Below are 19064 nucleotides of genomic sequence, written 5' to 3'. Positions count from 1 at the left end.
CTGATGCTTCACATTCTTCAAGATTCTGCTTCTAATGAAACAGATTTGACTCTGAATCCAAAGTGCAGGTTGTAGGATTTGAATAGGGAAAAGCGCTGGAATGAAATCCTCCAGGTGGGCAACAGGTTGTCAACCAAAGGAATTCTTACATGAAATGTTTTTCTTCATTATTTTCCATAGTTACCCCTTCCTCATGCCCAAGGGGACACTTTTCCTCCATTATTCATTATCTGGCCCAAAGGAAAGGTTTTCCTTTCATTATTCATTATTTCAATGGATGGCCAACTTTTACTGAGGAGGTGACCCAGGCAGTATTTCCTAGTGATTAGGCACTGGGTCATGAAATCAAGCAGATCCCAATATAGATCTTACCTTTGCCTTAGTTCTCGGCAACTCATTGAAACTGTTTGACCTTATGTAAACCAAAGATGACCATAGTAAGCACAATCACAGAACTGGTGTGACACTGCACACATACATCTTTGCAAGATAATAGGTATTCAGTAAATGTTAGCTATATTCTTACTATAATCAGAATTGGGAGAAAGTGCTTTTTATCAGCAAGGAGAAGAGGGGGCTGTAATTTTCAAAGCCTTTGCTAAATAGTAGCAGAGACAGGAAGGAAATAAAGAAAATTCAAGAAATACTACAAAGTTTGACATAATCAAGGGCAGGTTTCTGATTCTTCCACAGCTAGCCCGTTCCATTTCACTGTTTCTTCAGGACCTACGACAGTGGCTGGTACCAACAAGGTGTTCTATCAAAATCTTGTGAATTATTTAATTAATGGCACCTGTTTAATCAGTCAATGAGGTTTACCCCATGACCATCACCTTGTGCCACTCCAGGAGATACCATTTATATATGACACACATAGATGACAACATCGTGCTTCAGAGCAGTGGTTCTCAAAGTTAGCTGGACTTTGAAACCACCTGAGAACATTTCAAAAATCCTAATGCCTAGGTCCCAACCCTAGGGAATTCTGATTTTAATTGATATGTAGCATGGACTAGGCATCAGAATTTTCTAAAGCCTCCAGCAGATGATCATGTGCGGCAAAGTGTGAGCACCGATTCCCCAAGAGGCCATTGTATTCTGTGTGAGTTTTCAGCCCTGGTCTGTACAACAGAGTGGTCCACACCGCTCAAGTTCTGTGTTCCCTAAGATATACAGTGAGGGGGGAACATGGGTGATTCTGCTAAAGGTGGCAGTTTATTGTGGTAAAAGAATACAGAATGGACGTTGTTTAAACCTAGGTTTAAGTCTAGGCAAACGTATTACTAAATTGTGTAACCTTGGGCAACTCACCCTGGAGGCCTCAAAATTCAGTGAGCTATAATAGAGTGCCTGGAGGAAGAGCAGGACCTGTATGAAAGATGATTATATCTATGTCTTCCCTGACTGTTCAAGAGTAATCACTTCTGTACCCTTCTCTCACATTCAGAGTCTGCACCAGGGGTTGGAAAAGTGCCTATGTATAGATCAAATCCAACTGGCCACTTGCTTTTGTAGCTAGTTTTACTGGAACACAGTCATGCCTATTCCTTTATGTATTCTCTAAGGCTGTTTTTGCTCTAGAGCATTAGAGTTGAGTATCTACAACAGAGACCATATGGCCCACAAAACCTAAAATATTTACTATCTGGCTCTTTAAAGAAAAAGTGTATTGGTCTCTGGTCCAATCACCAATGAACTACATTTTATATGCTACTTTGGATAATGAAGATGGATTGTTATTTGCAAACCCCCTCCCCCATTAAGATTTTAAGGTCTTTGAAGCTGAACCAACTCCTGCAGTTTTTCCCTAATAGTAGTACTATTTGACATTCACTTCCTGCTTTCCAAAGAACTTTGATGTGTGAGCTATCACTTCCCACAGAGTCTAGTCTAGTGTTGAGCAAACAGAAGACTCAAAAAATATTTGACTGATTGATTGCATTTCTGTGATTTATTTCAAGTTCTAAGCAATTGGGCCAGTGGTTATTTTTGTCATTCATGTGAAGGGTCATAAAAACCATCACAAATCCCTATATCAAGTGGGAATGGAATATTTCAAACCATTGTACAAAATGGCTTTTTGTTACATTTCTGGTTGTCACTAGTTTTTATCCAAACCCTTTATAAGCATTATGTGATTCTTCCCACAAGAGACAGAGCCGTTTCTGTAAAAGAGAACAATGTTTAAAATCAGACTTGAGTTAAGACTCCAGCTTGGCCTTTTCCTAGCTTCAAGGCCTTGGCCATATGGCTCGTCTTAATATCATTTAGAATCTAGACAAGTCAGAAACATGTTCTTCCCTCCACTTGTATGTCTAAGTTTCACTTTTCTACCTATCAGCTCCACAGAAACAATAGTTTAGACTGGGAAATTGCTTTTTATAGTTGTGGATGAGGTTTAGACTGGGAAATTGCTTTTTATAGTTGTAGATGAGGGCACGGACCAATCTAAAGTCAGGTAAACTAGCTAAGAAAAAACAATGATGAGAAGCAAATGTTCAAACATGAAATACTCATGCCTGTCTGTGAAGCTCTGGTGTGATGTGACATGTCTTGTCACTGGTTTGACCTACTTACAGCTCTTCTATGTAATGAATGACAAAGCACGCAATACTGTTAAACATTCTACTTCTGCACAATGCATAGTTAATCTAAATGATGCTATCTAGTTATTTTATGCTTGTTATTATATGAGCCAGGAGGGCCTCTTTTTTTTTTTTCAATCATTGAGTTAACCAGGGAGATTTCATTATAAACCTAAGCTGAACATGGTCCACTGCTTAATGTTGTGGCTAAGAGTGATCCACGTTGAGATTTTTACATTGGATATTTATGTAATTATTTTTGGTTAATTCTGTCTTTATTCCAGGTATTGGATGCTTCTTTGTTGGAATCTTGTATTTATTTTGTGCTCTATTTGTGTGTTGTTAACAATGTGGATAATTTATAAAGAGGCCCAGACATGGATTATTCTGCAGCTAGAAAACAAGATCAAGTGTGGAATTAAAGAAAAGAAGTTGGAAAAGATGGTTTCCAACTATATAAGGAGATGGTATAGTCACTAGTAGTTCTGTACACTATTGCAGGTAACCAAAGATATGAATTATCTTCTCTACAATCCTAGATGTGGCAGCAGAAATGAATTCTTATATTTATATTTGAATATGGAAGAATATTGTATTAGGAGAAACTCACTTCAAATTAAATAATGAACCATAAGAACTTAAATGTGGGTACTCTTCAGAACCTTAAACATGATAACACTGACTAATAGATAACAATAATCTCTCCTTGGTACCTATCTTACCTCATTTGATCATTACAATAATGTTATAAAGTAGCCATGGCAGGCATGAAAATTTCTATTTTACAGAAAAAGAAACTCTCCTCAAGGAAAGCCAGAGCTTTCCCCACGCATATATACCTGGGTTTTAAGCCCATAGCTGACTTCAGGTCCTTTGAGGTTTCCAATCCTTTATATATGAGCCATCCTCTGCTCCCCAGAAGAGGGGCAAGCCTAGTCCTAACAATTTTTCTATGCTCGCTCTTCCTACTTCATTCCAGGTTCTGACTTTCTTTTTCTTTCTTTTTTTTTTTTGAGATGGAGTCTTGTTCTGTCTCCAGGCTGGAGTACAGCAACATGATCTCAGCTCACTGCAACCTCCACCTCCCGGGTTCAAGTTATTCTCCTACCTCAGCCTCCCAAATAGCTGGGACTACAGGCGTGCGCCACCACATCCAGCTAATTTTTGTATTTTTAGTAGAGTCGGGGTTTTACCATGTTGGCCAGGATGGTCTCGATCTCCTGACCTCGTGATCCACCTGCCTCGGCCTCCCAAAATGCTGGGATTACATGCGTGAGCCACCGTGCCAAGTCTGGTTCTGACTCTCTTTGGTCTCACAGCTCTAATCTGCACTTTCCCCTTGGGAATCATCACGCGGTTTAACTTCCCTCTTTGTGACTAGATTTCTGGCTCCTGATTGAAGGTAACTACCCAGTCCCATGAAACTCTGTTCCTAGACCCAAATCTATTCCTCTTTTTTGTTGTTGTTATGTTTTGTTTTGTTTTTTGAGACAGGGTCTCTCTTTGTCACCCAGGCTGGAGTGCAGTGGCGCTATCTCAGCTCACTGCAAACTTCGCCTCCCGGGTTCAAGTGATTCTCATGCCTCAGCCTCCCGAGCTAGGATTATAGGTATGCGCCACCACACGTAGCTAATTTCTTCTATTTTTAGTAGAGACAGGTTTTCACCATTTTGGCCAGGCTGGTCTCAAACTCCTGACCTCAGGTGATCCACCCGCCTCAACCTCCCGAAGTGCTGGGATTACAGGCATAAGCCACTGTGCCTGACCCTAAATCTATTCCTCTTTACCCTTGGCAAACAGAGCCTGTTCTAAGAATGTATTTGGGTACCGCAAAGAATCTGTGCATGCCATTTACTCTAGGGGCCTCTGTTTAGAGACTAGCGGCAGAGACTAGAGTTCTTGCTAGGGTCTGAGGACAGAAGAGAGGAAGACTATGAAGAGAATGTCCTCCATCTGGCTGGCTACAAGAACTGGTTTTAGATAGGAACAAGACAGACAGGTTTTTTTGTTTGTTTATTTTTTTTATTTTTATTTTTTCCTTGAGATGTGAGCAAAATCAAAGCTACTTTGGGACCTAGGATGGTTATTCATTCAAGAACTATTTAATGAGCAACCACTATGTGCCAGACACTATTAATAGACACTGAAGATACATCAAGAAATGAAACAGAAAAACATTCCTGCCCTCAAAGAGCTTGTGTCCTATGGGGAGATGCAGATAATAAACGTATAAACAAAAACATATAAGTTTGAGAGTGCCAATCCTTGAACATGGTATATGTTTCTATTTATTTTGTTATTTTATGTACTGCAATAATGTTTCACAATTTTAGTGATTATATCTTGACTTTTATTAAATTTAGTTTTAAGTATTTTGTGTTTTTAAAGCAATTATACTTGGAATTTTAAAATTTCATTTTCCAGTTGTTTGCTGCTAATATATAAAAATAGTTCCTTTTTATATTAACATTCTATACAACCTTATCAAATTTATTTATTAGTTTTAGTAGTTGTGGATTCCTTGGACTTTTCTATGTAAATTGCCATGACATCTACAAATAGAGACAATTTTACTTCTTTCTTTCTTGTCTTTATGCCTTTTATTTCCTTATCTTGCCTTATTATAAAGGTTAAGACATCCAGTACAATATAAATAGAATGGTAACAGTGGACATCCTTGTCTTAATCTTAGGGGGAATGATTCAATATTTTACTATTAATTTTGATGTTAGATATATAAGTTCTTTATTATAATGTCCTCTGACAGATTGAGGAAGTTCTCTTCTGTTCCTAGTTTGTAGAGGGATTTTTATCATGACTAGGCATTGACTTATGTTAAATGTGTTTTTGCATCTGTTGAAATAATCATATGGTATCTTAGTCCATTGGTGCTGCTGTAACAATATACTACACACTGAGTAATTTATAAATAATTGAAATGTATTTTTTATGGTTATGAAGGCTGGGAAGTCCAAGATCAAGGCACCAGCAGAACATATGATACTTATAAACAATGGAGTACTACTCAGCCATAAAAAAGAATGAGATTCAGTAATCTGCAACAACATGGATGGAACTGGAGGTCATTAGGTTAATTGAAATAAGCCAGGCACAGAAAAACAAACATCACATGTTATCACTTATTTGTGGGATCTAAAAATCAAAACAATTGAACCTGTGGAGACAGAGATTAGAAGGATGGTTCCCAGAGGCTGGGAAGGGTAGTGGGGTGGGTGAGGGGGAGGTAGGTATGGATAATGGATACAAAAATATAGAGTGAAAAAATAAGGCCTAGTATTTGATAGCACAACAGGGTGACTATAATCAGTAATAATTTAATTGTACATTTTAAAATAAATAAAAGAGTATAAATAGATTGTTTGTAATACAAAAGATAAATGCTTGAAGCAATGGATACCCAATCTTCCATGATGTGATTATCACACATTGCATACCTGTATTAAAACATCTCATGTATTGCATAAATATATATACCTATTATGTACCCACAAAAATTAAAAATTAAAAAGAAAGACACCAGCAGGATTGGTGTCTGGTGAGCGCTGCTCTCTGCTGCTAAGATGGTGCCATATTGCTACATCCTCTGGAGAGGAGGAACTGTGTCCTCCCATGATGGAAAGGACAGAAGGGCAAGAGAACTCTCTCTCTTCAACCTTGAGCCCTTTTATAAGGGTGCTAATCCCATTCATGAGGGTAGAGCCTCTCAAAGGCCACACCGCTTAATACTGCTGCATTGGAAATTAAGTCTCAACATGAATTTTGGAGGGGACATCATTATTCAAATTATAGCATATGGCTTTTAAAATTTAGTCTGTTAATATATGAATTACACAGAATCTTTAAACACAGATACATTTTAAAAAGTCATAGAATAAATGCAACAAGGAAAACAAACAAGTTAAAGGGAGTAAGAGTAATGAGATGCACTGTTTCAAACAGCGTGGGCAAGGAAGGTCTCTCTGAAGAGAAGACATTTGAGCAGAGACCGAAATAAAGTGAGAGAGCAAGCTATGCAAAAGCATGAAGGAAAGAGCATTCCAGACACCAAATGATAGAAAATGGCTTTGAAGAGATAACCAGGGGCTGATTATACAAGGCCTTGGTGGCCATGAGACGGAGTTGGGGATTTTATCTTGAGTGTCATGGGAAGTCATGAATAGGTTTTAAGCAACAGAGCTCCATGAACTGATTAATGGTTTTAAAAGAACATTCCACCTATTATGTGGAGAATTGAATGTGGGTGGCAAAAGCGGATGAGAAAACTAACCAAGAGATTATTTTATTATGCCACAGGGATTATAGCATGGTGTGTGCTATAATTAGAAAAGTAACAGATGAAGTCGTCAAAGGTGATCTATATGGGATCAATTTTGAAAGCTGAGTCAATAGGCTTTGCTCTTGCATTGGACCTGGGTTAAGGAAAAGTAAGAATGCAAGAACTCCTTGAGTTTGGAGCCTGAACAACTGGATATATGATGGTGCCATTTACTGAGGAGGGAGAAGAGGATTGGAATAAAGAACCAAGATATGTGCTTCTGAAATTTAGACACTCATCTATTTGGGTGAATCCAAAATAGGCCGGGTGCGGTGGCTCATGCCTGTAATCCCAGCACGCTGGGAGGCCAAGTCGGGCAGATCACGAGGTCAGGAGTTCGAGATCAGCCTGGCCAACATAGTGAAAGCTCAACTTTACCAAAAAATACAAAAAATTAGCCAGGCGTGGTGGCACACGCCTGTAATCCCAGCCACTTGGGAGGCTGAGGCAGGAGAATCACTTGAACTCGGGAGGCGGAGGTTGCAGTGAGCCAAGATCATGCCATTGCACTTCAGCCCAGGCAACAGTATGAGACTCCGTCCCCCTCCTCAAAAAAAAAGATAGCAATCCAAAATAGATGGCTAAGTATACAGTTCTGGAGCTCAGAGAGGAAATGAGTGTATAAAAAAATTGGAGAGTCATAAATGTAATCCCATGGGGCTAAGTGAGTTCACAGAGGAAATGAAAGTAAATAAAACTGTGCACTAGGAAATACCAATGCACAAAGAGTCAGGAAGAAGAGGAAGACCAGCTAAGGAGGTTGAGATGGAGCAGCCAGTGGAAGAAGAGGAAAATTAAAAGAGTTAGGGTGGCGCAAAAGCCAAGTGAAGAAAAAGTGGCAAGAAGAAGAGAGTGGCCAATGTTCCTGAGAGGCCAAGTGAGATAAAGATCACAAAAGCAGCCATGGAATTTGGCTGGAAGACACAGGAACCTGGAAAAGAGCAATTTCAGTGCAGACAGTGTTGTAGGAGTGCTACATAGAGTAAATTACAGAAGAGAGAGATTTGGAGTGGCTTGGTTGAGTGGATTGCAGTCAGCAAGTATAGACAAATTTTTTACAAGTTTCATTTTAAGGGAGAGCAAAGAAATTGCTCAGGCCAGGAATGAGAAACAAAACCTAAGCACGGTTTAATTTTGTGTAAATATCATAGATATTTCTTACATGTATATATATGGTGGGAATGAGTCAGTAGAAAGGGAGAAGTTGATGATGCAAGAAATAGATGGGATAATTGAAGGAGCAGCAAAGTCTGCAAATCGTGGGGGTAGGATAAGGTCCAACGTTCAACAGCCGGGACTGGCCTGATTCAGGAGCTGGACCAATTTGCCCACTGTCACAGCAGGGGAAGCAGGGTATGGGGGAAGCGATGAAGATTGGTGAGTAGATTAGAAAGTGTCAAGATGAGGCAGTTCTCTTCTGCTTGATTCCATCATCACAGCACAATAAGACATGAGGTCATCAGCTGGACTGAAGAGGCTAGAGCAGGGATGGAAGTTGAGAAGAGAGAAGTTATTAAATAGCAGTCTTAAGGGTTAGAGAATGAGTGGATTAGGAAAATCTAGGACTGCCAGACAATGCTAAAGTCCCCCTAGGAGTCATTACCATAATTTGAATTGTGATCCACCAGCTCAGTCCCTATATGCATTTTTCTACCTCCGTGTTCTACTACTTAGGCATAGAAGCAGAGAAGGAGGACAGCAGAGTGTACAGGGTCTAGCATGCTCGTTTGATGGAGGTGAAGGGAGGGAGAAAGAAAGCAGGGTATAGTATGCTGCCGTTATTGCATTGCTCTAAAGAAATACCCTAGGCTGGGGAATTTATAAAGAAAAGAGGTTTAATTGACTCACAGTTCTGCAGGCTGTACAAGCATGGTGCTGGCGTCCACTGGGCTTCTGGGAAGGCCCCAGGGAGCTTTCACCCATGGTGGAAGGTGGAACAGGAGCAGGCAAGTCACATGGCAAGAGCAGAAGCAAGATGGATGGGTGGGGAGGTGTCACCCACTTTTAAACAACCAAATCTTGAGAGAGCTCACTCACTATCTGAGGACAGCACCAAGCCATGAGGGATCCGCCCCCATGACCCAAAAACTTCCCACCAGGTCCCACCTCCAACACTGGGACTATATTTCAACAGGAGGTTTGGATGGGACAAATATCCAAACAATATCACAGGGTATACACCAGGGATTGATTGCAGGGATGGACAATGTTATCTACACCGAGTAAAGGAGGGAGTGACAGATAGTAAAACACTGTTAGGGTCAATGGAGGCCCCGGTGAGGTTGGAGGAGTGTGTTTGTGGGGATAGAATGGTAGTCAAGTAAATGAGCTGGAAAAACAGGAAGTGGTTATCAAAGCAAATGAGATGTTTAAATGAAGAATTTGAAGATAGCCGAGCTATGGCTAATGACAAGGTCTATGATTTAACCATGTGAAAAGATCCTTGACATTTGGGGGTGGAATGAAATCCTACGAGGTGAGAAGGGTATGAAATGAAGGACCGAGGCCTGGGTGTTGGGCAAATCACTTACCTAAATGTTGCTCTTAAAGTCTTGTATTTACACATCCTTCCCCTCTGATATCTGCATAGCTTACTCCCTATCAACCAGCTTTCTCTTACAGTTCTCACTGCTGTCCATCCCCTGCTCACCCTGCTTTATTGTCTGTGCTATTTATCACCAGCCAACGTGTTACATGGGCATCTGTTATTTGTCACCATGCCCTACCATGAAGGCAAGGACTTTCTGTGCTTTCGTTCACAGCTGTAGCTTCAGAATGGAGGGACAGTAGGTAGAAGAGACGATGACAATCACTGAGGACACATATCTCACCTCCTAGCCTCCTGGTGACCCTTGTTCAGATACAGAATATCAACGAGCTCTTTTTTTTTTTTTTTTTTTTTTTTTTTTTGAGACAGAGTCTCTCTCTGTCACCCAGGCTGAAGTGCAGTGGCGTGATCTCGGCTCACTGCAACCTCCACTCCCAGGTTCAAGTGATTCTCCCGCCTCAGCCTCCTGAGTAGCTGGGACTGTAGGCATGCACCACCATGCCCAGATAATTTTTGTATTTTTAGTAGAGATGGGGTTTCACCATTCAACCAGCTCTTGAAAGGGCTGCCAAGGAGGCAGTGCTCTCAGAGGCGTTAGGGTAATGAGGGGAAGGGGATGCAGAGAGAAGGGAGTACAGCTTTAGAATTTGTGAGTGTGTGTCAGAAGACAAGGTAAATGGGTATGAAATTGGGTCAGATTAGTGAATGTGTGGGGCGGTCTAGAGATGTGCCCAGGGGCCAGGGATGGCCAGAGAGGCCTGGGAGTGTGATGGTGACTGAGGTAACAGGGATGGAAGACATCACGGGATCAGTGCTAGTGGTCTTGTAGGGGAAGATGAGTTTGCAATTTTCACTATGGACTCCCTTTAGGGATTGCCCTAGTGAGTAGTTTGTTGTGGGGAGGCAGATGGTCTTACCAGGAGTTCAAAGACTTCTGGGGGTCTCTTTAAAGAGTGTGGTAGGTTACATCATGGGGTGTCTCTCCCCACCTCTGCATAGAACCCCGCACCCAAGAACTGGCAATTTGGAAAGAATTGAGTCACTCCATACTGGCATGGATCTAGGCATCCTCATGACATCACAGCAATGACAGCTACATGTAGGGATCCTTTAAGCAGATGCCAAAGCAGTAGAGGCGAATGAGGAGAGCTGAAGCAGGAGAGGAGATATGGGATGGAGAGCTTCCGAGTCACTGCAATTTGAGAATCAGTGTGAAGTCATCCCAGCCTCTAATAGGTAGATAAGGCCAGAAGTCATAGAAGCGACAGACAACAGTTTTAATATGAAGCCTCTCTACATCACTTTCTCTGTATAACCAAAACCTTTTTTTTTCTTTTTTTTGGAGATGGAGTCTCATTCTGTCACCCAGGCTGGAGTGCAATGGTGCGATCTTGGCTTACCGCAACCTCCGCCTCCCGGGTTCAAGCAACTCTCTTGCCTCAGCCTCATGAATAACTGGAATTACAGGCATGCGCCACCACACCTGGCTAATTTTTGTATTTTTAGTAGAGATGGGGTTTCACCATGTTAGCCAGGCTGGTCTTGAACTTCTGACCTCAGGTGATCTGCCCACTTCAGTCTCCCAAAGTGCTGGGATTACAGGCACGAGCCACCACACCTGGCATCCAAAACCTTTCTCTATATAACTCACTTCTTGCTTTCCCTCTTTAAAAATATGGCAAAATTTGCCTTTTTAAAAGGCTTCCCTAATGCAGAGTTTCTTAAGCACTGAGATTTCAAAGGATATCTCAGTTTGCAGAGTTACCCAGAGTTGAGATGTCAAAAAGTTAGAAAGTCAAGAATCATGGCACTTTCCCCTACAATTGTGCAAGTTATTCTTCACCAGGGCACACTTTACTAATTTCAAGAAACATCCTTTACTAATTTGAACAAAGACATTAGATGGGCAAATGGCAGTCCTGAGTCAATCAATTTGAAAGCAGAATCAGAGCATATGTTGAAGAAGCAACAGAGTACTTTTCATCTGTATAACGTGGGAGGACGTGGATCTCATTTATGGGAGGAGGCATTCAGGTTAAAAGTGGAGAAAGAGACCCAGGGGTTTCTTTCTAAGGAGTCATTGAGAACAGCCTTTTCAGCAAGTCTTCCAAAAGACAATGTATGATGTTTTAACGTCAATTCTGCCTGGGGTAGAGGGTCTCTCAAGGTCTCTTCTAGCCCTACCCATATGTTTGCTTTTGTGTTTTCCTTCCTATTCAGAAGGTTAGGATCATAACCTTATTTATCTTTGTGTGTCCAGGACTTGGCCAAGAGTGAACACTCAGAATATTTTTGGGGGGCCTGGTGCGGTGGCTCAGACCTGTAATCCCAGCACTTTCGAGGACGAGGTAGGCGGATCACCTGAGGTCAGGAGTTCCAAACCAGCCTGGCCAACATGGTGAAACCCCATCGCTACTGAAAATACATTTAAAAAAAAAATTAGCCAGGCGTGATGGCAGGTGCCTGTAATCCCAGCTATTCAGGAGGCTAAGGAAGGAGAATTGCTTGAACCTAGGAGGTGGAGGCTGCAGTGAGCCGAGATTGCACCACTAAACTACAGCCTGGGTGACAGTGAGACTCCGTCTCAAAGAAAAAAAAAATATACATATATATATATATTTTCTTTTTTTAACTAAATTGTATAAAATGCTGCATGTAATAATGTGAAGTTTCACTTCTCAGGCAATTCTGAGCTCAGAACTTTAAAACCACAAAATCAGAATAGCTACTAAGCCTAACTAATCTTTTTTGAAAGCACTATATGAATTATATTATTTAATACTCATTGCATCACTCATAAGGTATAGTTACCTCCCTTTTACTAATAACAACAATAATAAATGCTTACATAGTACTTAATACATGCCAGCACATGGTTCTAAGTATTTCTACTCAAGTTGGAAGAACACACCTTTGAGGGACGTACCATTATTATCCCCATGAAACTGATAGCAAAACCGAGTTGTAGGAAACACATTTAGTAAGTAGCAAAGCTTATAACCTCTCTGGCTCCAACATCCATGTGATTAACCAATCAATTTTGCTGTCTGCCCAAATTATTTGGTCAAAATAGCAACCATACCAGGATCTTTCACAACATCTCACCAGTATTTCTCTGAACTTTGAATCTGAAAAATCAGTGTTCTTTTTTTTTTTTTTTTTTTTTTTTTTTTGAGACAGAGTCTCACTCTGTCACCCAGGCTGGAGGGCAATGGTGTGATCTCGGCTCACTGCAACCTCTGCCTCCAAGGTTCAAGTGATTCTCCTGCCTCAGCCTCCTAAGTAGCTGGGATTACAGGCACGTGCCACCGCACGCAGCTAATTTTTGTATTTTTGGTAGAGACGGCGTTTCATCACGTTAGTCAGGCTGGTTTCGAACTCCTGACTTCATGATCCACCTGCCTCGGCTTCCCAATGTGCTGGGATTACAGGCAGGAGCCACCCAGCCCAGTCAAGATTAGTGTTCTTAAGAGAAGGGAGGGTAACAAGAAATGGGAGAGTGCCTCTATGAATATGTTCAATTCCAACGAAACACTGAAGGAAGAAAAAAATCCCAAGAGTTTAAAAATGTTATTTGAAAGCCTGACGGGACACCTTCAGTGATCAGTATGCCACCCTCACAGCAAGTGGCTCAAGTATAGATTTCCCGTTTGGTCATTAACATCCATTATCTCACTCCCCCTACAGACTTGCCAAATTTACTTTTAACTGCTCTCAGCACTGAGACAGGAGGAGGGCAGGATAATGAGTCTCCACAATGTATAATTATTATAAATGAGCAGAGATAAACTACACCTGTCAAAATAAATGATCAGCATCCGAAATCGCTGGTTTCTCCATTTACTGTTTTGTAAACTTGAGTTATTCACCCTTGCTAATCTCTCCCACTGCTGTTTCCAAGATATTTTTTCCTGATCCGAGTCCCTAGAGTTAGCTCGGAAGGTGCTTGTCACCTCCAAAGTCTTCTGAGGATGAGAGAAAAGCGTGAAGTAAATTGTTCCTGCAGGAAATGAATTACTAAATAACTAGACTTCCCTGAAAGAATGTCAGACATGGGTTGGCTCATTGTGGCTCAAGTCTATCAACAATCAGCCTTTCAATAATACCCCCTTTTTGTTCTTTTCCTACGGTTCTGCCGAGTGACAGAGACAATAGCCACACAGCATAGGAGCCAAAAGCCAATTTTAAGTGTAACTGTATTTAGAAAATGTTCAGCTGACAGTATTTTAGATGCAGAAACACTTATTTCCATACTTATTTCCAATACTTATTTCCAGGAATACTTATTTCTGAAGTTCGGAAGTTCAAATCCAACAGATGAAACTATTGACTGGTTTCCAAGTTTGTCCACGCAGGAGTAAAGTAAAATAATTGTGTACGTGGTCTTTAATGATAGTTCACTTACATTTTTTTCCCTGAGAATTTGTTTTCTTATTATCCAGGTGTACCATTCAGAATTCTTAGGATGTGCGCAACAGAAATAAAGAAAGAAGCCTTACTAGAAGGACAATGAGATCACTCAGCAAATCATAGAGCTGAACAGTCAGACGGGAACCAGGGCCACTCCGAGCATGTCAGACACAGGAACACAGTACTTCCTAGGGGTCCCAATCAGGCCAATTTTAGCATCTTCCATTTCCTTTGAGAGAAAATCTGATTGACCTCGATAGGGTTATGCAACTGCAAGGGCGGGTGAGAAGGATACTCTGTGAAAGGTGAGCTAGAACCAGAGAAAGGGTAAACAAACAACAAACAAAAATATAGCTCTCACCGTGGGTTTTGTTTGTGACTTCATACAAGAAACCATTTAGAGACCAGCCTGGGCAACATAGTGAGACCCTGTCTCTATAAGAAAATTTAAAACTTGGCAGGGTGTGGTGCATAGTCCCAGATACTTGGGAGGCTGAGGCAGGAGGATCGCTTAAGCCCAAAAGTTCGAGGCTGCAGTGAGCTGTAATCACGCCACCGCATTCTGGCCTGGGCAACAGAGTGAGACTTTCTCTCCACAAAAAGTTTTAAAATTGGCAGAGTGTGATGCACACCCATAGTCCCAGCTACTTGAGAGACTGAGGCAGGAGGATCGCTTGAGCCCAGGAGGTCGAGGATGCAGTGAGCTGAAATCATGCCACTGCACTCCAGTCTAGGCAACATAGCGAGACTCAGTCTCAAAAAATAAAATAAAATAAAAAGGAAAGAAAAGAAAGAAACTCTCAGCCTTCCAAAATTTAGTCCCTGCTCCAATACACTCTGGCCCAAGACATAAATCCATACTTCTTTGAGTTCCTGGGTGTCAAGCAGCTCTAAGAAAAGAAAGACAAGCAGTGGTCAGTACATGAAGCTGTTTGGACAAGCCTGAGTCCATGGATTTGCTCTTTGTTGGACTGGCCTGGTGTGATAGTTAATACTGAACGTCAACTTGATTGGATTGAAGAATGCAAAGTATTGATCCTGGGTGTGTCTGTAAGGGGGTTGCCAAAGGAGATTAACATTTCAGTCAGTGGGCTGGAAAAGGCAGACCCACCTTCAATCTGGGTGGGCATAATCTAATCAGCTGCCAACACGGCTAGAATAAAAGCAGGCAGAAGAAAGTGGAAAGACTAGACTGGTTTAGTGTTCCAGATTTCATCTTTCTTCTGTGCTGGATGCTTCCTGCCCTCCAACATCGGACTCCAAGTTCTTCAGCTTTGGGACTCGGACTGGCTTCCTTGCTCCTCAGCTTGCAGACAGCTTATTGTGGGACCTCAAGCTGTGATCATGTGAGTCAATACTCCTTAATAATAAACTCCACTTTACATATACATCTATCCTATTAATTCTGTCCCCCTGGAGAACTCTGACTAATACACCTGGATTCAGTGTTAATGAGAGTAAAGATTAGCTGGCCTCTATTTACCAAACACCCCTATATATTAGTCTTTTCCTGAACCACAATAAAGAAATACCTGAAACTGGGTAATGTATTTTAAAAAGAGGTTTAGTTGGCTCATGGTTCTGCAGGCTGTACAGGTAGCATGGCTGGGGAGGACTCAATCAACTTTCCGCCGGGTGAAGTGGCTCACACCTGTAATCCCAGCACTTTGGGAGGCCCAGGTGAGTGGCTCACAAGGTCAAGAGTTTGAGACCATCCTGACCCCAACATGGTGAAACCCCATCTCTACTAAAAATACAAAAATTAGCTGGGCATGGTGGCACACGCCTGTAGTCCCAGCTACTCTGGAGTCTGAGGCAGGAGAATCGCTCAAACCCAGGATTCGGAGGTTGCAGTGAGCCAAGACCGTGCCACTGCACTCCAGCCTGGTGACAGAACAAGACTCTGTCTCCAAAAAAAAAAAAAAGAGAAGAAACTTTCAATCTTGGTGGAATGCAAAGGGGAAGAAGGTACATCTTACATGGTGGGAGCAGGAGAGAGAGAAAGGGGAGGTGCTACAGACTTCTAAACCACCAGATCTCATGAGAATTCACTATCACGAGAATAGCAAGGGGGAAGTCCACCCCCATGTCCAATCACCTCCCACCATTCCCCTCTTCCAACACTGGGGATTATAATTCGACATGAGACTTGGGCAGGAATACAAATCCAAACCATATCACCCCATAAGACTACTTACTTAAAGATGTCTCTCAGACACTCCCCATCCACTGGTGATCCTGTGGTTCATTTCACCTTGGGGATGAATCCAAGTGTGATTGATACTCAAAACCTTTAATGATCTGCATGGCAGAGCCTCTTCTACCCCCCAGAATAGGTTCAGCGCCTCCTGTGCCAGCAATTACCCCTTTAGTTGCTGGATAATGGAAAGGTCCAGTTTTCCAGGGGAGAAGCTGGGTGGTCAGGATGGGAGCGGGAGCACTCAGGGGTCTCAGCATCACAGCTGTTTACTCACCAGCACAGAATGTTTCAGTATTTTAACCATCAGTATGCCTGTTTTGTTGTATTTCTGAATATCAGCCTGGTATATAGCCCCCGGAGGACTTAAGCCTGTGGGTCTTTGGACAGATTTAAACAGATTTAAAACCTAGCTAAGAGCAGCCCTAGCCATTGGAAGTTTTGACTGAAGAAGGAGAAACAGAGGGGATTTTTAAAAAAAAAGATTTCCTCGGGAGAGGTGCCTTAACTGCACAACCCCTACTACGCTCCAATTCAGCAGGAAGCAGTTAAGAGTGGTCGTCGGCCAACCTCCCCAACAGCACTTGGGTTTTCCTGTTGAGAGAGGGGACTGAAAGACAGGACTAGCTGGATTTCCTAAGCCTAGCTGGGAAGGTGACCGCACCCGCCTTTAAACACAGGGCTTGCAACTTAGCTCACACCTAACCAATCAGAGAGCTCACTAAAATGCTAATTAGGCAAAAACAGGAGGTAAAGAAATAGCCAATCTTCTATTGCCTAAGAGCACAGCGGGAGGGACAAGGATCGGGATATAAACCCAGGCATTCAAGCCGGCAACGGCAACCCCCTTTAGGTCCCCTCCTTGCATGGGAGCTCTGTTTTCACTCTATTTCACTCTATTAAATCTTGCAACTGCAAAAAAAAAAAAAAAAAAAAAAGATATGAGGCAGATAAATCCCAGCACCAACCCAATACTTCCTCATCCTCCCAGGTGAGGTTCCTCTAGTCTTAGGGACCCTGTCCTTTTCCCTGTAGTTGCAGCCTCTTGATACTCACTTATAGCCCAGTTCTCAGGAGCACTCTGGAGCGCTAGTCTGGGACTTGGCATCAAGCACTTTCTCTGCTTATCTGAATCTGATGGGTTGCCCCAGTTGGAAAGTTGGGCTCCAGCCCTATTCAGGAGCTTTAGTGTCCTCTGAGTGACCCAATATACAGAAGCTAATGACACTCTTTGTCCCCTAAGGCCACCGTTTGTCCCTTGTAACTGGCTTCTGTTACAATAATTGGCCTGGTGTCTCCTTCCAGAGCCATGATGGGGGCATGGCCTGCTCTGTATCATTTCCTGCCATTCATTCATTGGGCCACTTATAAACATTCCTTGGGGAGCCGGGCGCAGTGGCTCACACCTGTAATCCCAACACTTTGGGAGGCCGAGGCAGGTGGATCACGAGGTCAGGAGATCGAGACCATCCTGGCTAACACAGTGAAACCCTGTCTCTACTAAAAATACAAAAAAATACAAAAAATTAGCTGGGCATGGTGGCAGGTGCCTGTAGTCCCAGCTACTCCGGAGGCTGAGGCAGGAGAATGGCATGAATCCAGGAGGCAGAGCTTGCAGTGAGCCAAGATTGCGCCACTGCACTCCAGCCTGGGTGACAGAGCGAGACTCTGTCTCAAAAAAATAAATAAATAAAACAAAACAAAACAAAACAAACATTCCCTGGGGATTGCAGGATTAATCTAACAAAATCCCTGACCTTGAGGAATCAAAGCTCTACTCTTGAGCACCAGCTTGTGCCTGGAGCTGACTACCTGCCGATGGACCTTTGTGGAAGCAGTAACCTACTTGTATATGTAGACGTCTCTGTGTATGAAATTCCAGAAGATGTTCTTCACCCATTTGTTGGGAAACCTGAACACTGGGGTGGTCATTGGAGACTGGAACACTTGGATATTGGAATGTATCCTTCCTTTGCTACTGTGAGAGGTTCCATTCCCCACAAAGGGGATGATTTTGGCCCTCCCATCTCTCTCTCTCACCTTCCCTGGTCTTACTAAGTAACAAGACACATCTAGCAAAGGCCCCACATAGCAATCTTTTTTTTTTTTTTGAGACAAAGTCTCGTTCTGTCACCCAGGCTGGAGTGGAGTGGCACAATCTCGGCTCACTGCTCACTGCAACCTCCACCTCCTGGGTTTCAGCAATTCCCCTGCCTCAGCCTCCCGAGTAGCTGGGATTATAGGCGCGCGCCACCACGCCTGGCTAATTTTTGAATTTTTAGTTGAGACGGGGTTTCACCATGTTGGTCAGGATGGTCTCGAACTCCTGACCTCATGATCTGCCCGCCTTGGCATCCCAAAATGCTGGGATTAAAGGTGTGAGCCACTGCACCCAGCCCCCACATAGCAATCTTAAGTTCCTCCTAAATTCTTGGTTTATCGTCATGGAGATTCCTGTGTTCTCCCTGTTTATTGGGAGTTCAAGGCCATGGGCTGTACTAAATGTGAATGTTCCACTTTCCCCAAAGCCTCTGCTTTAAAATAAAAAATATAATATGAGCTTAGAGAGGTCACCATAAAAAAATCATCACTAAAAATAGGTTATTAATTCAGTAGATGCCTGATTTTGAAATGTCCTACTTTGTTACCCTAAATTTCAACCTTTGCAATATCCATGTTTGGCTAACAATTAGCTAGCATAGTGTTTATAGAATACAGGAGATTGGAAGAATTGGCAGAAATGTGTTTGAAGGTATATTTGTCCTTCAGAGAGAAAATAGCCCCCCAAAGCAAAGTGTTGCACATATCAGACAAATTTTTGTTTTATTCTAAAGGCAACCAAGACACATAACTGGTGATAACGAAGCAGGCACAAAATTGTCTTCTGCTGTTAGTTTTGTAGTGAAGCGAAACCTACAACGGTTAGCAGACAAGGTTGTGTTGGCTGCATGAAAGCACCTTATCAATGTCCTAAGATGTGAAGAAGAA

This window comes from Pongo pygmaeus, chromosome 23 (genome assembly GCF_028885625.2).
Source record: "Pongo pygmaeus isolate AG05252 chromosome 23, NHGRI_mPonPyg2-v2.0_pri, whole genome shotgun sequence".
Classification (NCBI taxonomy): domain Eukaryota; kingdom Metazoa; phylum Chordata; class Mammalia; order Primates; family Hominidae; genus Pongo; species Pongo pygmaeus.
Note: the sequence above shows the minus strand (reverse complement) of the source record.